This window comes from Bubalus kerabau, chromosome 4 (assembly GCF_029407905.1).
Source record: "Bubalus kerabau isolate K-KA32 ecotype Philippines breed swamp buffalo chromosome 4, PCC_UOA_SB_1v2, whole genome shotgun sequence".
NCBI classification, from domain to species: Eukaryota; Metazoa; Chordata; class Mammalia; order Artiodactyla; family Bovidae; genus Bubalus; species Bubalus kerabau.
This window is the reverse complement of record NC_073627.1, coordinates 74,840,645-74,864,977: the sequence shown is the minus strand read 5'-3', so window position 1 is coordinate 74,864,977 and position 24,333 is coordinate 74,840,645. Positions and strand designations below refer to the sequence as shown.

The 24,333-nt window shown below is 41.2% G+C and overlaps 1 protein-coding gene and 1 non-coding gene across 4 annotated transcripts in view; both read right to left on the bottom strand.

Moving 5' to 3' along the window:
• KIF13B (kinesin family member 13B) overlaps positions 1–24,333 on the bottom strand; it is a 220,415-nt gene that overhangs the window by 154,505 nt on the left and 41,577 nt on the right. The gene's annotated exons all lie outside the window — the stretch shown is intronic.
• On the bottom strand, positions 9,658–9,730 carry TRNAK-CUU (transfer RNA lysine (anticodon CUU)). The gene has a single exon. It is a non-coding gene; the product is annotated as a tRNA-Lys (tRNA).

The window sequence follows — 24,333 nt, the reverse complement described above, 5'->3', positions numbered from 1 at the left end:
CACGTATTATTGAAGCCTAACTTTGAGAATTTTGAGCATTACTTTACTAGCGTGTGCTGCTGCTGCTGCTACGTCGCTTCAGTCGTGTCCAACTCTGTGCGACCCCATAGATGGCAGCCCACCAGGCTCCCCCATCCCTGGGATTCTCCAGGAAAGAACACTGGAGTGGGTTGCCATTTCCTTCTCCAATACGTGTGAGATGAGTGCAATTGTGCAGTAGTTTGAGCATTCTTTGGCATTGCCTTTCTTTGGGATTGGAATGAAAACTGACCTTTTCCAGTCCTGTGGCCACTGCTGAGTTTTCCAAATTTGCTGGCATATTGAGTCCAGCACTTTCACAGCATCATCTTTTAGGATTTGAAATAGCTCAACTGGAATTCCATCACCTCCACTAGTTTTGTTCATAGTGATGCTTCCTAAGGCCCACTTGACTTCCCATTCCAGGATGTCTGGCTCTAGATGAGTGATCACACCATCGTGATTATCAACCCTAAATATTCATTGAAAGGATTGATGCTGAAGCTTCAGTACTTTGGCCACCTGATGTGAAGAGCCAACCCATTGGAAAACATCCTGATGCTGGAAAAGATTGAAGATAGGAGGAGAAGGGGATGACAGAGGATGAGATGATTGGATGGCATCACAGACTCCATGGACATGAACTTGGGCAAAGTCTGGGAGAGGGTTGAGGGACAGGGAAGCTTGGTGTGCTGCAGTTCACGGGGTCAAGAAGAGTCGGACAGGACTTGGCAACTGAACAACAACGAAAGAGGAAACCCCGAGTGGGATATAACATAGCTCACAAGACACCCCAAGTCACTTCTGTTCCCTTACAGCTCATCAGCAAGAAGCGGTACAAGCTTTGGGCGGGTATCTAGGCGATGAGCCTCGCGTCTGCTCTGCCTTAGCTGGTGGAGCTGAAAAGGATCCAGGGTCAGCACTTAAAGCATCACTGACCTGCCCTGTGAGAGCCAGGAAGCAGTGGGATCAGTATTTCAGACTACAGTGGACCAAGGAATGAATAAGAAGTGTATTCAAGACACAGAGTACTATATATTTGAAATTTGCTAAAAGAATAGATCTTAAAAGTTCTCATCTCACACACACATGCAAAATTGTAACTATGTGTGGTGATGGATGTAGTTTTAACGACTTATTGTGGTGATCAATTTGCAATATATACAAACATCAAATCATGATGAAACTTAATATAATGTTCTGAAACTTAATATAATGGTAAAAATCAATTACATCTCACTTTTTAAGAAGAGGAGTAATGTGCTTCCCAGAAGGCACAGTAGTAAAGAATCGACCTACCAATGCAGGAGACACAAGAGATTCGAGTTTGATCCCTGAGTCAGAAATAGCAAACCACTCCAGTATTCTTGCCTGGGAAATCCCACGGACAGAGGAGCCTGGTGGGCTACAATCCATGGGATCCCAAGAGTCAGACACGACTTAGCTACTGAACAACTGAGAACTGAAAAGGAAACATTTGGTCTAAGATATTTATTAAAATGGACCCCTGAGACTTTTTCTGACAATGGTGATTCAAAATAAAAAAATGCAAGTGATCTTTTTCCTTGTCCTCAGTCGTGTTTTTGCAATCCCATGGACTGTAGCCCACCAGGCTCCTCTGTCCATGGAATTCTCCAGGCAAGAATACTGGAGTAGGTGGCCATTCCCTTCTCCAGGGGATCTTCCTGACCCAGGGATTGAACCCAGGTCTCTTGCATTGCAGGCGGACTCCTTCCCATCTGAGCCACCAAGCTGTCTGCTATAGGATCAGTGCTTGACATAAGTCCAAAACTCTAGCCATGACAGAATAACTGGCTCTACCTTTCACGCCATAGACAAGAAAACTGCACAAAAGACATGGAGCAAATGTTTTCAGACAATGGATAAGAGGCAGTGTGGGGGAATAACTCAGAGAGAAGGAAAGCAAGTGAACTGGCCCTACAGCTGCTCAGGCTTCCTACCTACAGATGCTTGGGACACCAAGAGGAAACTCAAGGCAGGACATTGTGGCCTGAGCAGAGATGGTGGAGACTGAAGAGCTGAGACAGTGGGAATTTGCTGGCCAGAGAAAAGGAAGCAACCCAGAGGAAGAATTCTAGGAATCTGCAAGGAGTTTCCTTCCATGGTTTGACTCAGCGCTAAACGGCACATACAGAAGGTAAGGCCCCAAAAGGCCATAAAACCATCCAGGAAATAACTACCGTGGGAGAAGCTGCTGTACACTGAACAGTCTTCAGGGCTCAGAGAAGAGGTACAACCAGCCACAACGGAAAGATCTTCTTGAACACCAGGAGGCACTGGGTTTAGAGCCCAGAAAGGTCATGGTGGAGGAGTAGTGGTGCTACTGCTAAGTCACTTCAGCCGTGTCCAACTCTGTGCGACCCCATAGATGGCAGCCCACCAGGCTCCGCCATCCCTGGGATTCTCCAGGCAAGAACACTGGAGTGGGCTGCCATTTCCTTCTCCAATGCTTGAAAGGGAAAAGTGAAAGTGAAGTCGCTCAGTCGTATCCAACTCTTAGCGACCCCATGGACTGCAGCCTACCAGGCTCCTCCATCCATGGGATTTTCCAGGCACGAGTACTGGAGTGGGGTGCCATTGCCTTCTCCAGGAGTAGTGTGCTACACTTGCCCTACAATAAGGACTCTTCTGGCCCCGATCTAACAAAGCTCAACAGCAAGCCAAGATCCAACTGATCCAGGGGTAAATAACTCACAAGGAGTTTCCTAGGTCTTGCTCACACCAACGAGAAGTAGGGCAATACCCTCATTCAATTTGGACTGTTTGGACATGGAATCATGTAGACACAAGCTTCACAGAGTTTTTTCTCATGGAATGATAACTGAGCACCAAGCCCTACATTAAGTACTTCATTTTCATCACAGCAATCCTATGAGACATCCTCATGTTACATCTGAGTTACTCAGCATTCAGAAATTAACACAGCCAGTGGAAGTGAAATTAAGATTCACACTGGTGTCTGCCCGCTTCAAAGCACACATTCAAGCTTCTGGTGGCAAATTCAAGGCACTCAACCAGCCACTTTCCCAGGTCAAGCACACGGTGAACATCACTAATGAACCACAACACTCCTGTTCTTCATTAAAAGAAACTTCATGCAGGGCACCCTCGGAGGGAAGTGCTGAAGACATCATTAAATATTAAAATAATGCTAAATGTCAGAGAATAAAGCAATAAGAAATACAATATTTGGCTATAACTTAGAAAATTACAAAAGTAAACGTCACAGGATGAATAGAGTACTTACACCGTAAGCTTTCAAGTCAAATTTGAAACTGTATCTCAATCAAGTTTAATTACAGTATTAATATTCATCTCTTCTCCCCAAAACTAACTTGACTTTAACTGCTACATGTCACAGATACAAATAGTCTACCCCCACCTTTTTTTTTTTTTTTTAACTAAAAGTAAAGGCTGAAATTCAAAGGAAAAAAAGACACCTATTCTTCAGTGTACAATTACGTAGCCTTTTGCTTTTTTTGGAAGCAGGAATTGTGTTTGTTTACCTCATAACATTTCCCAAAAGAAATGCTTTATGTCACCCAAAATAAACCATGCTTCCAACATTTCCATGCTTGTCACTGTTGATTTTAATAGGCAAAGGAATAATAGGGAAGGTAAAATGAATTAACAAAAGCCTTGATCTTGAAGAAAAAGGTGAGGATGTGGAAAGTGGAATCCTTTACGAATTAAAGCATAAGTTGAGGTCACTAGCATGCAGCGCTAACACTTCACAGCCTAAGAAGGAAGCTGTATGCGCCTTCCCTGGTGGTCCAGCGGTTAAGACTTTGTGCTTCCAATGCAGGGGGTGTGGGGTTCGATCCCTGGTTGGGAGACTATGACCCCACATGTCGCACAGCACAGCTCAAGAAAAGAAGCTGTAGACATAGATATTTTGAGGAACCAAATATGCCTGGACCAGCAAAAGCCAGAAATCCCATTAGACAGCAAGAACTCCTTAAACCACATGCATCCGCACAGTAACCCGGGTTTCTTGAACTAGCCAATTGGTTAACAGCAGGAGAAATTGGCTCTCAACTGGCGGCTAAAGGAAGACTGGATGAGGAGTTAAGTGCTAATAAATGGCAGAGAAGGGAGAGTTCAGTTAAACCTTGGCATTTTCTTAAGAGTTACCAATGCTGTTGTCTTTTAAAAATGCAAGTTTTTAAGATCTAATATATTCTACATATCTATGTAGTTTTAACAGTTTTATTGACATCATAATTTATATACCATAAAGTCATCCATTCTAAGGGAACAATTCACTGGCTTTTAGGAAATGTACAGGGTTGTGAGCCCCCTACCCCAATCTACTTTAAGAACAACTCTGTCACTCTGGAAAGTTTCCTCAAGCCTGGCTGTACTCAATCCCAAGTCCTTTGCCCAGCCCTTAGCAACCACTTAACAATTATATCTGCTTTCAGTCCTTCTTTTGTGAACATTTCATATAAATGAAATTATACAATATGTGGTCTTTTGCATCTGGTGTCTATCACTCAGGCGTGATTTTGTTCATTTGTTTGTTGGGGGCACTGTGCAGCATGCAGCATTTTACTTCCTCAACCAAGGATTGAACCTGTGCCCCTGCAGTGGAAGCAGAGTCCTGACCACTGGACCACCAGGGAATTCCCAAACTCAGGCATGCTGTGAGGTTCATCATTTATCAGTTCCCTGTTCCTTTTTATTCCTGGCAGTTGACAGGAATTTTAGACTGTTTCCAGTTTGGGGCTACGATCAACAGAGCTGCTATGAACATTCAAGAACAAGTCTTTGTATAGACGTTTATTTTCATTTCTACAAATCTGTGCAAGTATAGACATCTAACCAAAGAACTGATGCACTGTAGGGTAAGTGTGTATCTGTCTTTACAGGAAACAATCCAGCCTTTTTCCTAAATGTGTGCAGCAGGTTACATGCCCACCAGCAGCAAGTCAGAGCCACAGGTCCCCCACACCTTCGCCATCTCTCAGCAGTGTCTGCTTCACATTTACAGCTGTTCAAGTGGATGTGATGTGGCATCTTGCTGATATTAATTTGTATGTCCACAATGACCAAAGAGGTTGACAGTCTTAACATGTGTTTATATTTCACTCAAAAGAACAGAAAAAGTCTCACAATCCAGTCTCTATCCCTATTTTTAGACTAGTCTAAGAAATGACAAACTCCTGGTCAAATACACACTGTTTCCTTTTCATTCATGCTTATTCCTCTGGACCGTTTCTAATTATTACTTCGTTCACTGCTTTTACCTCTTTAACCACTTTTGATTTTCTTCATAGTTTTTGTGGAGACATTAATTTTTCTCTCTCTTGGACACCTAAGAGTAAAACTGCTGGGTCATATGCTCAGCATCAATTTAACTTCATATTTGCTATTTGTTTTATGACCCATACGTGCAAAACTGCCCATCTGAAATTTAGGTCTATCTTCTTTGGATCAAGCTCAGTATGTAAAAATTTTAGTAAATTTTATTTAATTTCTAATGTCCACACTGAATGATTCAAAATATACACTGGAGTCACTGTGCCCAAGTTTAAGCCTTGAGTGTCTAACTATTCCAGGCTTATAATTGGATGGTACCAAGGACTTCAGAGCTGAAATCCCTAAGAAGCTTGCAATATAGTTGATAAGATAACAGATCATATGGAAGATGCTGTCTCCATGGCATGACGCTGTAGGAAAAAGTACTTTACAGTAGCAAGTAGAAACCCTTCGTTCAGTTTTCATTCTGCCCTGCTTTAGCTTTGTGATCCCAGTGGTCACTTAACCTCATCAAACCTCTCTGCTACTTCAGGAACCAGACAATCACCCACATAATCTGCTTCAGGCCACCGGGCAATATCCTATGTGGTATGGAAAGAACGTGGCTTGGGGACTAGACAGACGTGGGTTCAGATCTAGATTCAATAAAGGTTTGTGCTCTTATCAGGTCCACACTGCATTTCATATATTATTTTCTTTAATCTCCACAACAACCCTAAAGAATAGATTCCATTATCCTCATTTTACAAGTGGGGAAACAGGCTCAGCAAGATCAAGCTGCTTGCTCAAGTCAACAATTAAATATTAAAGATTCAAACCAAGGCAGAAGCAATACTCTGCGGAAGTGACACAATCAAAAACATGTAGGTCACGTGAGATCAATCCTGAATCTTCTTTCATGGTTCAACCTTCTCTGAATTATTTTTTCAAGGCTTTGTTTCCGTTCTTCTCTCCTTCATGAAGTGTGGTTTCCTGAATAGGCAAACAAACCTTAAGGAAATACGTTGTATTCCCAGGAGACTAAGTTGTACATTTGCAAGGGGGTGCAGGTAGAGAAGGCAATGGCACCCCACTCCAATACTCTTGCCTGGAAAATCCCATGGACGGAGGAGCCTGGTGGGCTGCAGTTCATGGGGTTGCTAGGAGTCAGACACGACTGAGCAAATTCACTTTCACTTTTCCCTTTCATGCACTGGAGAAGGAAATGGCAGCCCACTCCAGTGTTCTTGCCTGGAGAATCCCAGGGATGGGGGAGCCTGGTGGGCTGCCATCTATGGGGTCGCACAGAGTTGGACACGACTGAAGCGACTTAGCGGCAGCAGCAGGTAGAGAAGACTTGTCAAGCCTACCTAACAAACAGGCAAATACAGCACTTTTTGTACAACACAGACTAGGGTAGAAGGATGACTGACAACATGGGAAATGGCTTAGAAAAGAACACACCTACATCCTTTGGTTATCTCACATTCCAAGATATAACCAACTAAATCTTAAGAAGCAGTATGGCTTCAGAATTTAAGGTATTCTTAACTGAACTAAACTGTCTTAAAGAAAGCAGCGGCAATCTTAGAATGCATTAGTTTGAAGGACAAAGAAAAAAGCACTGGAAGCTTTGAATACAAATTTAGACTCTTGGAAATAAAACCGTAAATGAGGATATGAACTGAAGTTTAAAACTCACTCTGCACACACCAGTAAGAGGAACTGTGTACAGGAGGGATGCCTGCACGTTCGTTTTGTTCACTCACCTCCATACGCAAGTGTGTCAGCAATACAGGACAGCATGTCCACAAATTAACCGGTATTTCCATTTCCCAGAGAGCTGAGAGAGAGACTTGCCTAAGAAATGTGCTTGTGTAAAACTGCTGAAACTGCCAAAAAATTTTTAAGCATTCTACAAGTTTAAGTCAGTATTTCTTCATACCTTTCATAGTTTACAGTGGTAAAGAGACTGGGCTCGGGAATCAAATTGCTTGATTTTGAATCCCGACTGCACCATTTACTACGTGACTTGAGAAACTTAGCCAACCAGTCTGTGCTCCAGCTTCCCTTATCTGTAAAATGCAGACAATAAGAGAACCGATGTCAGGGATCGCTATGGGGATTACAACAGGACTCGGCACAGAATAAGTACCAAGTGAAGAGGGGATATTGTGTATGGATTTCCTAAAATCTCAACAGAGAGATTTCAAAAGCAGGAGATGATGAATGCCTTTTGGCTACGGAGGCAAGATGGTGCAAAGGTCTTATTCTTCTCCTCGGTGAACTAGTTTGGAAAAAACTCCAGAGTAAGAGCTGGTCCAGAGGCGATAAGGCACTAAGGGTGCCTAGTTTTAAGATCTTCCATCTATCAAAAATTCACTTGCAATAGTATGATTTTTTTTTTTCCAGGGCGGAGGGCTGTCAAGACACATCCCCCCAAGATGGTTCATCGTACTTTGCTATATTATTCAAATCTATCATTCATTAAAAATAGATGGTAAAGTTTGGTGGCATTTTTTAATACCATCTCTTCCTGCTCCCTCTCTCTTATGGGTAACAACTGAGTCCCCATTGATGTTCAGAAACCTGTTTCCTATCTAAAACACCCTTGTGTCTTGGGACATTATGAGCACAGTTATATCATGCTTATCGGAAGGCATAAGAGAATTACAGAAATTAAAGATGAAAACACAAGGTTCCCAGAATTCCTTGAATATGCTTCCTTCTAACAGGCACTAACTACATTGTATGAACTGTTTACAGGTACACCAGTAGCCGGAGGCCTCCACCCTGGCCTCCACCCCAGCTCCTTCATCTTCGCAACTCAACGCTTAAATTTAGCCCTTCCAGATTGTAGGCACCCAATGAATGTCTACTGAAATGACAGACTAGGAGTTAGGTTAACCATCACTATATCCTGTCTAAAATAAAATCTCTCCTGATAAATAATCCCTCTCCAGGGATTCCCTGGTGGCTCAGAGGGTAAAGAGTCTGTCTGCAATGCAGGAGATCTGAGTTCAATCCCTGGGTCAGGAAGATCCCCTGGAGAAGGAAATGGCAACCCACTCCAGTATTCTTGCCTGGAGAATCCCATGGACGGAGGAGCCTGCGGGCTACAGTTCAGTGTCACCAAGGAGTCGGACACGACTAAGCGACTTCACTTTCACTCTTCAAAGCCTCTCCTCACATCTCCAGATACTACTTTTCCTATGTATATTCTCTGTCAACCTTTGTCCTTCCTTTACTGTTACACATTAGACTCTAAACTACCAGTTTCCTTAAGAAATCATGATCTAAAAATGTAAAAGAGCCAGAAAATGTTAATTCTTCCCCACTGAATTTCAGGTAACAGTTATCTACAGAGTAACTAAGACAGAAGGCTCAGAGACAAAGATCTTTGGAGGAAATTAATAGAATCATATAGCTAAGGATCTGAAAGGGAAAAATTTAAGAATATGCTGAAGACAGAACTGGGGCTTCCCTGGTGGCTCAGGGGTAGAAGAATCCACCTGCAATGCACGCGACTTGGGTTCGATCCCTACGTCAGATGATGCCCTGGAGGAGGAAATGGCACTCACTCCATGGACAGAGGAGCCTAGTGGGCTACAGTCCATAGGATCACAAGAATTGGACACAACTTAGTGACTAAATCTCCAAAGACAGAGTTAAAAAGTAAACAAAACCGCAGGAAAAATAAATAGCTTACTCAAGAGAGTCATGGTTTAAACTGTGGTACAATCTGATGCAACTGACTGATTTTAAGAGAGAGAGAAATTTGTTTTAACTTTATGCTAGAACAACCCCATCAAATAGCCTCTGAACCAGTTGTGATAACAATCCCAGAGAAGGACAGGAAATCTAACACATCATTTGGTCTAGCACTGAGACAGAGGGATAGACGGACGGATGGATGGGCAGAGAAGCCAGTGAAAGATGGATGGAAGGATGGATGGATACACACACACATATATATGGATATAATAATGTCAACTTATGAATAAAGCAAGTGGGCTATAAGAGGACACTGAAAGGGGGAAGGGCAGGATCTCTTCTTGGTAAACAAGGAATGAAGAGACAATGTTCAAAGTACAAGTTAATATATTCTGTAAAAACACCACAGAAATGACTATGAAAGGGTGAAAGTGTTAGTCACTCAGTTGTGTCCAACTCTTTGCAACCCCATGGACTGTAGCCCACCAGGCTCCTCTGTCCATGCAACTTGCCAGGCAAGAACACTGGAGTGAAGGAAATACTTCACTCCTGAAGTATTTCCTGAAATACTGAAGGAAATAGCTATTTCCTTCTTCAGGGGATCCTCCCGACCCAAGGACTGAACCCAGGTCTCCTGCATTGCAGGCAGATTCTTTGGGCATACGCCCAAGGTGGGGCTCGAACCCATGACCCTGGGATTAAGAGTCCCATGCTCTACCTATTGAGCTAGCCAGGCAGCCTGAAATGACGGTCGAAGAAATTAAATATAAAAATCAAACAGTAGGAGAAGAGGTAAAAAGGTGGTACATCTTAAGCTAAAATCTTCTTCAGGGAGTCAATGAATATATGCCTAAGATTAATAAATCTAGGTATGCACATACCTGGAATAGTCTTCAAAAATTTTTTTGATCATGTACCCCCCAAAAAAGACGCTTATTCCTTGAAAGGAAAGTTATGTCCAACCTAGATAGCATATTCAAAAGCAGAGACATTACTTTGCCAACAAAGGTTCGTCTAGTCAAGGCTATGGTTTTTCCTGTGGTCATGTATGGATGTGAGAGTTGGACTGTGAAGAAGGCTGAGCGCCGAAGAATTGATGCTTTGGAACTGTGGTGTTGGAGAAGACTCTTGAGAGTCCCTTGGACTGCAAGGAGATCCAACCAGTCCATTCTGAAGGAGATCAGCCCTGGGATTTCTTAGGAAGGAATGATGCTAAAGCTGAAACTCCAGTACTCTGGCCACCTCATGAGAAGAGTTGACTCATTGGAAAAGACTCTGATGCTGGGAGGGATTGGGGGCAGGAGGAGAAGGGGACGACAGAGGATGAGATGGCTGGATGGCATCACGGACTTGATGGACGTGAGTCTGAGTGAACTCCGGGAGTTGGTGATGGACAGGGAGGCCTGGCGTGCCGCGATTCATAGGGTCGCAAAGAGTCAGACACGACTGAGCGACTGAACTGAACCCCCCAAAAAAAACTCCTCATACATTTGAATTGTCATATAAAGTTATTCAAAAATGGACTTAAATAGTTGCAAAGAATTCCTGAATTTTTATATTTTTAAATAGAATTTCCTAAATGTATCCACTGGAATCCAAGTACCATAAATTTATATAAATTTAAATAATGATATTTTATTGTTGATACAATCCACTGTTTTTTAAATGAAAAAACTCTTTTCTTTAATAGCCAATAATTTCATACCTTTACTTCTTTCCCATCAAGTCACCCAGTGATGTGAAGTCATCTACCCAACATCTGAACTGACTTGAAAATTTGAAGGCAATGAAAAAGAAACATTTGGTCTCCAAATTCCATTCTACTGATAGTTTGCACAAAACATTTTATCCTAATGTAAAGTCTTCTGTTAACCCTCTATCATGCGTTTCTGCAAAAATATCTATATAAATTAAAACTTTAAATTTCTCTGGTTACTCTTCTGCATTGAGCTATCAATACAATTATTAGTAGCACATAATTGACTAGAGCAAAATAAATATATTACAAATTTTGATAAACACAATGAAGTAAAAACGTAATGGAAAAGCATCTTATAATGAAACAAGTCCATGGGATTACTGTAACTTACTACTGAAATGAGGTGGCACTGAGCATTAATGGTACTCCTATTTTCTTTTGTACAGAAGTAAAGCACCGAAAGGGCTTTCCAGATGGCGCCAGTGGTAAAGAAGCTGCCTGCCAGTGCAGGAGAAAACAAGAGACGCGGGTTTGCTTGCTGGGTCGGAAGATCCCCTGGAGTAGGAAATGGCAACCCACTCCTGCATTTTTGCCTGGGAAATCCCATAGACAGAGGAGCCTTGCGGGCTACAGTCCATGGGGTCAGAGTCGGAAGAGACTGAGCACAGACGCAGAGCACTGAAGATCCTGCTAAAATATGTAAGAGGACTGAATTGGAAGGAGGTTTGTTACAGTAACGTCACTCAAATCTTCACACTCCTGCCATGGTACACAGCAAAAAAAACAGAATGATCTAATATCAAATATTATTTTTAAGGATCTATAAGCTAATGAATCAATTAGGTCTCCTGAAAGCAAAAACTGGACTGGCAAAAGGAATTGTAAGCCAGGTCACAGAGCATTCATTTTCTCAGTTTCTTGGACAGAGGCCAAAGACTTTACCATAACCTCTCAAGTTAATCACACCTGCTATTGTTTCACTTATCGGAACTTTGCTTAACCTCTAAAACTCAGAAAGGATGGAAACAAATGAAATCTTGTTAACTTCATTATACCTCTGACAAAAGAATACTATTTGGCAAAATTATTTCATCTTACAATGTGCTTTCAATACATTTTCATCAAAACACTGAAGCCACACATTTAGCTGATTCAATTTATGGAAAAGTTTGCACTATAACTAGAATGGGACTTAATTATTAAATCAGTATCCTACATATCTTATCAAATCTTGATTATCTTATCAAATTAATCAAGTAAGTCAAACACATTTTCCATACAAAACAACCTGACTTCATTTTTAAATTCTAATAAAAGTGTTAACATTCATTTCAAGGAGGCCTATATTACAGAATACATTTTCTAAGATAGATTACTGAAAGTAATTAAACAAGTATTTAAATTATATACATCTAGTAATTTAAAACAGATAAAAGATGGATCAATATGTTGCTTCTCATTAATTGATCTTTAATAATAAAATTTAATGTGTAACCAAAACTAGAAATTATTTACAAAACAAGGAGTATGATGAAGAAATGGTATTCCGTGGGTTAACATGTATATTAAATTGGTATATTCAGCTTTCTTTTAATAATTACATACGAATGAGAAAAAAGTCCATTAACCTTTTAAAATCAAGATCTGACTTTTCCTACGTATTTAATGAAAGAGTACAGTCATCCCTTGGTACATGTGGGGTTAGAGATCCCCCCCATACCAAACTCTGAGGATGCTCAATTTGCTAATTATTAGAGAAATGTAGGAAAAGCGATGACAAACCTAGACAGTGTGTTAAAAAGCAAAGACCTCACTTTGCTGACAAAGGTCTATATATAGTCAAGGATATGGTCTTTCCAGTACTCATGGATGGTTGTGAGAGCTGGACTACAGAGAAAGCTGAGCACCAAAAAATCGATGTTTTTGAACTGAGGTGTTAGAGAAGACTCCTTGGACTGCAAGGTTATCAAACCAGTCAAGCCTAAAGGAAATCAACCCTGAATATTCACTGGAAGGACTGAAGCTGAAGCTCCAATACTTTGGCCACCTGAAGTGAAGAACTGACTGTTGGTAAAGACTCTGATGCTGGGAAAGACTAAAGGCAGAAGGAGAAGAGGGCCACAGAGGATAGGATCGTTGGATGGCATCACCGATGCAAAGGACATGAAACCTGAGCAAACTCCAGGAGGTGGTGATGGACAAGGAAGCCTGGTGTGCTGCAGTCCACGCAGTCCTGAGGAGCTGCAGACGACTTGGCTACTGAACCACCACCACCATCTCACACTGGTCAGAATGGACACCGCTAAAAAGTCTACAAATAACAAATGCTGGAGAGTATGTGAAGAAAAGGGAACCTTCCTACACCACTGGTGGGAATGTAAGTTGGTGCAGCCACAATGGAAAACACTATGGAGGTTCCTCAGAAAACTAGAAATAGCTACCATATGATCCAGAAATTCCACTCCTGGGCATAAATCCAGACAAAACTATAATTCAAAAAGATACATACACTCCTATGTTCGCAGCATGAAGCTATGATTTGATCCACAGATTTCTGACCATAGCACTATTCAAAACAACCAAGACATGGAAACAACCTAAATGTCCATCAACAGTTGAATGGATACATAAACACAATGGAACATTGCTGCTGCTAAGTCGCTTCAGTTGTGTCTGGCTCTGTGCAACCCCATAGACAGCAGCCCACCAGGCTCCGCCGTCCCTGGGATTCTCCAGGCAAGAACACTGGAGTGGGTTGCCATTGCCTTCTCCAGTGCATCAAAGTGAAAAGTGAAAGTGAAGTCACTCAGTCAGGTCCGACTCTTAGCGACCCCATGGACTGCAGCCTACCAGGCTCCTCCGTCCATGGGAGTTTCCAGGCAAGAGTACTGGAGTGGGGTGCCATTGCCTTCTCCCTACTGACTCATAAAAAAGAACGAAATAATGCCATGTGCAGAAACATGGACGGACACAGAGATTATCATACGAAGTGAACTACGTCAGAAAGAGAAAGACATGTCGTTATGATACCACTTGTATGTGGAATCTAAAATGACACAGATGCATCTATCTATGAAGCAGGAACAGATTCACCAACACAGAACACAGACTTGTGACTGTCAGGGGGAGGAGAGGAGAGGAGGAACGGACCGGGAATTTGGGGGTTAGTAAATGCAAACTATCATGTACAGAATGGATAAACAAGATCCTCCTGTACAGCACAGGAAACTGTAAGTCAATGTACAGGGATAAACCATAATGGAACAAATATCAAAAAGAATGTATACACATGTATAACTGAGTCACTCTGCTGTAGAGCAGAAATTAACATTACACTGGACATCAATTATACTTCAATTTTAAAAAGTAGATTTCAGCTACCTTATTCAATAAAGATGCAATAAGGAGAGAAAATGGCAGAAAGTTTTTATCTGTGCATTTAGTCACTGCATCCTAAAAAAGAAATATTCCCATTTTCCTGCTTTGGCTGTTTGAAAGTACATTGCCTTCCAATGAATGCCTTGTCCTAGGTACAAGTATTAAGAATAAAAAGGAATTGTTTCTATTTTCCAGCCTGGAAACCTATAATTTGATAACTACAATTAAACAGAAGTTCTATATTAAGAAACCTTAGCTTAAATCACACCATTAGTCTGTCAACAAGAAAGTTAAAAATAAAAATATGGAAACAAAAAATGGGGATGTAGAACAGTGCATATTTGAGTGACTGTGAGGTTGAAAATGTTAACACTTCATATTGAATGACCCAAAAATTCTCATTGCTTTACGGCAGAATAAAAACAAATCAATGATATTTCTGACCAGAAATATCAGGGAGTTGAAGTTAAAGAATCTTTATCTCCTGTGCCTGCAAAAATGAAGAAAGGGCTAGAAGGATTGTGTGGGTGAAGGAAGCCCGCCCAGAGGCTCCTAGGGAACGTCTGTCCAATCAGTGAGGAGCTGAATGTGGACTCGGCCAATGGAAAGCGTTGAGTCCAGGAACCAAGAGACTCCGCCTCTCTGTAAATGCTGAACGTGGATTAGTTATGTTTTATAAACTCTCACATAGCTCTGATGATCTATTACGTGGAGAACCATGGACCCTGGTTATTTATCCATGGAAGTTCACATTTTTGGAGTCCTGTTGAATCTGTGTAATGGAGAACTCACTAAGCTGCCAGAAACCTCTTTTGCAGGGCTTAGCAAAGTCAGGACTGAGGGGGGTTTTGCTGTATTTCACCTCAAAGATGAAACAACCCTACTCCAGACCCTGAATGAGTGGTTAGTCAGCCCTTGATCTAAAGCTTTTCCTCCCACTTCTCTGAGTTCTCTCGAAATGTTAGCAAATAAGCCAGGTGCTGAATGCTTCCTCTGCTCTGACAAGGCGTTGGTACCTCTTACACCTGCAAGCTTAGTCACCACACAATCTGATACTGGCAAACTGTGCCCCTGGTGATCCGAGGCAGGCAAGGGGCCACGGGGGTGCTCACTGTAAATGCTAACTGGTGATTATAGGAAAATCCTGCCAGTAATGAATATTCTGCACTCAGGAGAGAACTGGTAACACAAGCATTCATTCAGCCAAGTACATATTTAAACCGGCTGGGGAAAATCTCCACTCAGAAACACTAGACTTTCATTTCCTATTTTGTGGGTGTTGTCTCACTGGAAAACATCAATGTGCAGATTTCCAAGACGAAAACTCTTTTCATCTGTTCTCAACACTCAGTGTTCAGGCCACCTTTAGCATCTCTTGCCACATCACTTTAATAATCTCTGACCTGATTTTCCCATCTCCCTTTGCATTCCTGCCTAATCTACCCTCCAGTCATCAGTGTAATCTCATACTGAGTCATTTTGAGTCCAGTGGAGCCAAACAAGGCCTAGTTTTGACTCTGAGCAAGATTCTTAATTTCTCCATGCCTGTTTCTCCATCCGAAAAAAAATGCAAATAATAATAAGACTGCTGTGAGGATTAAATAACATGTATAAAGTGCTTAAAACCGTGACTGGACAATTATGTCACTCATATGTGGAAGAACCTTCCAGGCTCTCCCACCGTCCATGCCAACCGTCATGCTATTCTTTCTATCTGAAATATCTTTATTTTTGAGCCAGACAGAAGAAAGTCCTAATCATGTTTTTCTGCGATGTCTTTTTCAACCTTCATAAATTATAGTACTTGCAACTTTCACTCCTCCTCCCCCCAACTTCTTCCTAACACTGCATTCGTGTCTGTCTAGATCGTCTTATCATGTTGTCTTTATTAAGATTCTCTTGTCTTTATTTGAAAATACTTCTGAATAGTCCCATAGCACTTCATAGCTCTCTCCTAGGGAACTTCCACACACTGCATTTGTTATTTGTACAGTCTCATTATCCCTACAAATGATTTTTAAAAAGAAAAAATAGCAATAAAGGCGAGTGTTAAGTTTTAATCCACATGTAGGGGTAATTTCTTGACATTCGGTATCCTAATCACATATATACACTCCAGGCTTCATCAGGTGACAGAAGATTCTAATCAAAAATGCACACTCCAGAGGGAGGGGACATATGTACACCTATAGTTAATTCATGCTGATGTATAACAGAAATCAAACCAATACTGTAACCATCAATTAAAAATAAATAATTATTTTTAAAACGCACACTCTAGAGTAGGGATTCTTAACCCTGATAGAATGAATGGGCATCTGCAAAAATGGCTGGGGGAAAAAGCTACACTTTCATGTTTTCCTATCTAACAGCAATTTAGCCATTACCCTCAGTTATTAATATAGGCAATAAATTACAGAATTAGCAGTGATTTTGTCACCAACAAACATTACAGCTATTTTATCATTACAATTGTTGTATTTATACTCATCACAACTTTGAAATGAATTATTCCCAACACTAGATCTTCACAGTCAATACAGTAATAAAGCAGCACATATTGCTGCACTGCTGCTGCTGCTGCTAAGTCGCTTCGGTTGTGTCCAACTCCGTGCGACCCCATAGACGGCAGCCCAGAAGGCTCCCCCGTCCCTGGGATTCTCCAGGCAAGAACACTGAAGTGGGTTGCCATTTCCTTCTGCAATGCATGAAAGCGAAAAGTGAAAGTGAAGTCGCTGAGTCTTGTCCGACTCCTAGCGACCCCATGGACTGCGGCCCACCAGGCTCCTCCGTCCATGAGATTTTCCTTTAAAAATATTCTGGAAACTGTATTTCATTATACTTGGCTTCTTTTGTAATCCTTTGCATTTTATGCTGTTGAAAGATTATGCTGAGAAAGGTCTACAGACTTTATCAGATAGCCATATAGGTTCATGCAAAAACAGGTCCGGCTATCTTTTCTTCTGAACAACATTCCAGGGTTCATTAATCAGCACACAGAACATCAGAACTAATTTTTAACTAGTAAAATGTGCCATGTTAAAACTCTGCACACTGACTAGAAATCTCACACAGGTACCTCCATTCTTGAGAGACAAAATTTAAGACCCTAGCAACCCTGGCATCTTGTGCCATTAGTCTGGGGTTCTCTGCTTAGGACTCTAGGCAGACCTGAATTCAGACTCTGCCACGTACTTCTAACAGAGGGTCCTGAATCCTGCTCCACTGGTCTCATGGGAAGCTTTCAGACAAGGCATCTGTCTGAGAGCTGTGACTTCACAGAGCTCACAGGAACAGGCTGTATGACTAACGCTGCGCCTGCTAATACCTTTGAGAGGGAATCCATCAGATCATCATGGCTGACATACTGTGTGTGTGCACGCATGTGTTCATCAGAACTTCGTGGCTGACATAGTGTGTGTGTGTGAGAGAGAGAGAGACAGCATTCGTCAGATCGTCATGGCTGACATACCATGTGTGTGTATGTGTGTGTGTTTATCAGAACTTCATGGCTGACATACTGTGTGTGTGTCTGTGTGCACACACACTCAGTCACTTAGCTGTGCTCGCCTCTGTGTGACCCCATAGACTAGCCCATCAGGCTCCTCTGTCCATGGGATTTCCCAAGCAAGAATACTAGAGTTGGCTACCTTGCCCTCCTCTAGGGGATCTTCCTGATCCATGAATCAAACCCACGTCTCCTGCATTGGGAGATGGATTCTTTACCACTGTGCCACCCGGGAAAGCCCCAGCTCTCATCGTTGGAGGTTGCTAATGTCTGATTATAAATGACCCAAATGTCTTAGACCAGTTTGTAATACCCGTGATAGACTAAGACACTCCATGAAGCCTGGGACCAAATTTCCTTTTATGCATCATCGTTTTCTAAGGATCAATACTAGACTGACACACTTACAGGGCATTCAGCAAATTGTTGTTGAATGCATTAACAAATGTAACATCCTTAGCTGTGTATGTGTTTCCTGAACTCCAGCATGTAATTCCTTTAAAAGAATAAACAAAAAGCAAGTCTGGATTTCCCTGGTGGTCCAGTGGCTAAGACTCCAAGCTCCCTGCAGGGGGCCTGGGTTCGATCCCTAGTCAGGGAACTAGATCCCACATGACACAACCAAGAGGCAGCTTAGCCAAGTACATACACTTATAGAAAAGCTATGACAAACCCAGACAGCATATTAAAAAGCAGAGACACCACTTTGCCAACAAAGGTCCGTCTAGTCAAAGCCATGGTTTTTCCAGTAGTCATGTATGGATGTAAGAGATGGACCATAAAGAAGGCTGAGCATCAATTGATGCTTTCGAACTGTGGTGCTAGAGAACTCTTGAGAGTCCCTTGGACTACTAGGAGATCAAACCAGTCAATCCTAAAGGAAATCAACACTGAATATTCACTGGAAGGACTGATGCTGAAGTTCCAATACTTTGGCCACCTGATGCAAAGAGCTGACTCACTGGAAAAGACCCTGATGCTGGAAAAGATTGAAGGCAAGAGGAGAAGCGGGCAGTAGAAGATGAGATGACTGAATGGCATCACTGACTCAATGGATCATGAGTTTGAGCAAACTCTGGAAGATAGTGAAGGACAGGGAAGCCTGGCATGCTGCAGTCCAAGGGGTCACAAAGAGTCAGACAGAACCTGGTGACTGAGCAACATAACAAAATATTAAAAAAAAAAAAAAAAAAGAGCAGGTCATACTTATCTTTCCCTTCTCAGGCGCCTTGCCAGGGTATCATATATTAGATACCAACCAATAATTGTTGAATGCCCACAGTTTTGCTCTAATCTGAATTTACCAACTATATTTTTCTTTTTTTTTTTTTTTTTTACTTTTCCAAAAGCAATTACATTTTTCAAACGTCTAAAGATCAAGAAGACTCTTCTGTGAAATCCTACAAAGCAGTAAGAAGCAGTGAGTATAGGTGGCTTTGGAGAGATGAACTCATGCAGACCTGAGTTCAAATCCTAGTTCTGCCACTTACTATGTGATATAACAACTTCCTGCCTCATTCCTCTTCTGAAAAATCTGAGATAATCATGGTGCCTATATTTTCTGTTTTAAGTGCTTTTACTGAACTTGTAGGTAAAATCCCTGGCAAAGGATCCAACACACTATAAGAAATAATAGTGCCTATAAATGCTATTTATCATCAATGAGAAGATCCCAGAACTAAATTCTCTGTTCACTTCTTGTATTTCCAGGAACACTATCCTAGCTGTCTCTGCATTATTTACACCTTCTAAGTGTTCAAAGACCTTGACCATGAAGTTTCTTTGACTATGAATAATAATAGCTCTTTGCTCAGAACAAGGAAACCAACTCTGAGCAATATTATGCAAATTGATGCTCTTTAGAGGAAACCCACAGTGCCTGAAATAAACATCTTGTACTTGCTATCTGGAGGGTTAATAAACCACACTTAGAGCTATAGCTTAAGTCACCTAAGATAACTGCCAATTATCACTGCCAATTAAGAAGCAAAAGGGCATGATTTGTTATTGCTGTTGTTAGCCTGGGCTTCAGGCTTGCAGATGGTAAAGAATCCGCCTGCAATGTGGAAGACCTGGGTTTGACCACTGGGTTGGGAAGATCCCCTGGAGGAGGGCATGGTTATTAGTCTAACTTGGCCAATAAGTATGCACCAATGTTGCTTGGGAAAAAATTACTTAAAATATGATGTGTTTCAATGAATAAAATTTTTATAATGAAAAATGATCAGAACAAACAAATCAATGAATAATAGCACTTACCATCTACCAAGTACCTAACCATGTAGCAGGCATTCAACATAAATAACTCATTTATGCCAACAGCGATCTGACAAGGTCCGTATAATGGTGTCCTCACCTCGATTTTACAGAAAAGGAAACTGAAGCTCAGGGAAGTCATGAAAACTCCCAAAGGCACACCACTGGTAATGGGAAATCCAGAATGCCAACCTTAGCCTGAGTCGTTCTCCTCTGATGCCCTTCAACCAACTCTTGCCTTCTCCTACCCTTACAAGCAGTGACGACGGCTAATTCCACCGATAGCACCTCAGTCCTAGATCCTATTTAATGCTTCTGAGATGGACAGAATTAAATTAATCCCCACTGTGAAGAACAGACCTAACCTGTTCCTAATTTTTAAATTCAGAGTCAGGTTAAAATACAGACCAACCGTAATGTAACACAGAGAACTCGTTTAGTATACAGACCAAGGACACACAAAAAGGATGTTCTTAGCATGGATTCCTCAGAGACCAAAGCCTCAGGCGTGTCACGGATTGCGGCCCCAGGGAAGAGGGGGCAGGGGAGTGGCGCGTGAGGTGTCAGGGTGTGTCCACGTCAAGCTGGTCTGGGTCCAGTTTGAGTTGGCAGCAGCCAGGGGTGAAGAGTGATTAAAGGCTCTGGGGAGAGTGAGGCCAAGAGGTTCTGAAGTGGCATAGAAGAGGTGTGTGATACAGAGGATAAAGATGAAATCAACATCAGAAAACTTAAGGAAAGCCTATGGAAATGGCAAGGCACAAAGTCCAAGTTCAGTGCCAAGGTCTGACTCAACCAGTCTCTGTCCCAACTCCCTACTTTTAAGCATCCTTCCTGATATGAGCAGATAAAAAGACGAGCACATGTGCTCAGTCCTATTAAATCTTGAACTTTGAGAGAAAGGACATTCATACAATAGGGTTTTCCTGTACCACTTACATAACTTAATTAGAATGACTCATGCGAAATTGTACCAAATGTATATTCAATGTCTGGTTCCTCCCATTACATGGCAGTTTCCAAGCCCCTGAAGAACATAGCAGATTGCAAGGGTGGCTGACTAGACTAGTGACTAAGTGGAAGTAAAAACTGAACAAAGATCTTGCTTACATATGGGGTTTCTGTTGTGGTAACATCTGATGAGAATAAAGTTGAGCAAGGAAGTCTGTGACACATGACCAAAACACCAAGTCGCCCAGTTTTCTACATAGAGGAATATGTTAAGTCTGGCAAAACAATACAGTGCAATTATAAGCTACTATGTACCGATTCTCACAGTGGTTTTCATTTCATAGGGTAAAATTTATTTTTTAAAACATTCAAATGGATAAACAAGGTTCTACTATATAGCACAGTGTGTGTGTGTGTGTGTGTGTGTGTGTGTATGCTGTCATAAGCCATAATGGAAAAGAATATGAAAAAGAATGTGTGTGTATACACACACACACACACACACATAACTGAGTCATTTTGCTGTATGGCAGTAATTAACATATAGTAATTCAATTACACTTCAATAAAAAAATAAATTTTTACAAAACAATCATTATTTAAGTGTTCATTTCATCTAAAAAATAAAAAGATCTGCTTTAATGCAGGCTTAGATATATGTGAATTATTGCATAAAATTGCTATAAAAATCCCAGTTAGCAAAACAAGGAACTCCAGTAAAAACTGCTTATGCATTACAAAGTCAACTTCCAAAGACCTTCCAGTTACATAAAAACTGACAGGTATCCTGAAATTTGAATTACTGTATTTATGAGTAAAAATAAAATTAGTCTTGCATTCCTTTTTCCCCTCACAGTGACTACTTTCTGCTGACGTCTGAAATCTTGACAATTATCTATCTTTTTACTTAGGAATATTTTTAAACTTTATTAAAGTTTTTGACATATAAATTTATAATCAAGCAAGCCCACCTTGTTGACAGTAACCAGATATTTGCTTTGTCAAAGATTTCTTGCTTTTTTCAGATCAATTTTTAAAATTTTTTGAAATACAGTTGATTTACAATGTTGTGCTAGCTTCAGATGTACAACAAAGTGATTCGGTTATCCATATACAGAAATATACACATTCTTTTTAATACATACTCTTTTCCTGCCTTTTCTATCTCCTTTAAATATCTTGGTAGACACAGGAGTGTCACATAACCCACCCTATGGAGAACAGACCTACCCTGGCAGTCTAACACCCAGAGGAGTTCTTTCTTCTTCTTCTTCTTTTTTTTTTTTTTTTTTGAAGATGTTGTTGATGCAAACCATTCTTAAAGTCATTTTTTCAGCCGAGAGCCATGTGGGATCTTAGCTCCCCGACCAGGAATCGAACCCACAACCCCTGCATTGGAAGACAAAGTCCTAACCACTGGACCACCAGGGAAGTCCTAGGACCTCCTTCTTGAAAGGCAGAGCAGAGACCAAGACAATCATCAGAACCAGCTCCCCTCAGGCAGTGAAAACTGAGGCCAAGCCCCTCCAATAGTAAGTTAAACTGGTTTAACTACAGTCAAAATCACATCTAATCTTATCTTCTCCGCATATACTCTAGCAGGACTTTCAGAGCCTGTTCCAATTCTACAGCATTTTATGAGATGTATGCTAAGGACTTTCCTCTCTCCTCTTAGGGCAACAGGACAATATACATGGTGATATAAATTGTGTTTTCCAATCTAAAAATATTGTTGGAGCACCTTGGAGCCTAATCCTCTGCTAGATCCTTAAACACATACAGACACTCCATCCTACAAATCCTTTATATTGGAAGGGTAATTAGATAGGATTCAATTTCTAAACCAAAGTGATTTAAAAAATAGTTGGCGAGACGAGATAGGTATTTGCAACTAGAGAACAAGAGAGATCCATGTGTCCTAGCTACACATACTGTTCTTCTTGAACAGCTGCCCAACCGATCTGGTCCAGGAATCCCCTGCCCTCGCTATGGCTGCTGGGAATTTCTCTCCATCCTGCCTATCCGCATCTTTCTATGTCACCACAGCAAAACAGTTCCTCTTTTCTACCCATATCTTGCTTTAACTGTTCAATTACTCCAGTGATATAAGGTGAGGACTCTATGACAAGACAGAGCAAGCCAAAGTGCAGAGAGAAAGGAAAAGGATCCCCTCCTTGCTTCAGGGGACCAGTAAAAGGTGGATGGATGAAAAGACGCAACTGGGAGAGAGGATGCCTGCAGGAATCTGCTTTTCCAGGTTGTTCCCCCACAAAGGGAAGCAGGTGAGATTACTTCATGCCCCTCTAACCTCGAAGTAACCCCAGTTTTCTTCTCAATGACTGATCATGCTTTTAGCCCTCTAGCATCTGAATCTTGTTTGAAAGTCTCCCCACTAAAATCTCCAGTCAGAACAAAATTCCATCTCAGATCTTCAAATCCTCTTCCCACTGTTTATACAACAAACTCTCTCTACCATGAGTAAGAGAACAACCAGAAAGGCTTAATAGGACCAGGGAATCCCTGGCCTCCGACTCCGGAAGATACAGGGTTAAATTTCTTGGCATTCTAAGTTAGAAGTCCAAATTCACAGAATCATTTGCCTAAAGGTCTTAGTCAAACAGCATTATACTCTTCAGAAATATCACAGGTTCAAAAGACTTTTGCAGGGACCTAGTGTTTCAGAGAAGGCAATGGCACGCCACTCCAGTACTCTTGCCTGGAAAGTCCCATGGACGGAGAAGCCTGGTAGGCTGCAGTCCATGGGGTCGCTAAGAGTCCGATGCGACTGAGTGACTTCACTTTCACTTTTCATTTTCATGCATTGGAGAAGGAAATGGCAACCCACTCCAGTGTTCTTGCCTGGAGAATCCAAGGGACGGCAGAGCCTGGTGGGCTGCCGTCTATGGGGTTGCACCGAGTCGGACACGACTGAAGTGACTTAGCATAGTACAGCATAGTGTTGATTCATATGATATTGCTTATGATGGAAAAAATAATTATGTTCTAAAATTTTGGTGAGTGCCTTAGACAATTCTGATTGACCTGGGCTAACACATTGTCCTTTAGGATCAGAGAGTCTCAAACTTTTTGGTATCAGGACTCTTTTACACTCTTCAACAACTGAGGACCCTAAAATGCTTCTTTTTACATGGGTTATAGCCTAGAGAAAATTTTAATTAGAAATTAAAGCTGAGAAACTCTTAAATATGTTATCAATTCATTTAAAATAGCAAATTTATTACATAAATAACATATTTAAGAAAAATACTATTCTTAAAAGCAAAAATATATATTTACTGAAGAGGAGCATCATTTTACATTTTGCAAATCAGTGTGTTGTGTTATGATAATTTATAAAGTCATATCAACAATTATCAAGTTCACATGGCTAAACAATAAACCAACCATGAGAATTCTCTGTTGATATGACTTTATAAATTATCAAGTGTTCAATGTAACTCATTGATTTGCAAAAATATAAAATGATGCTCTTCAGTAAATATGTTTATATTTATGTATTTTTGTTTTTGAAAATAGCATTATTTTTTTT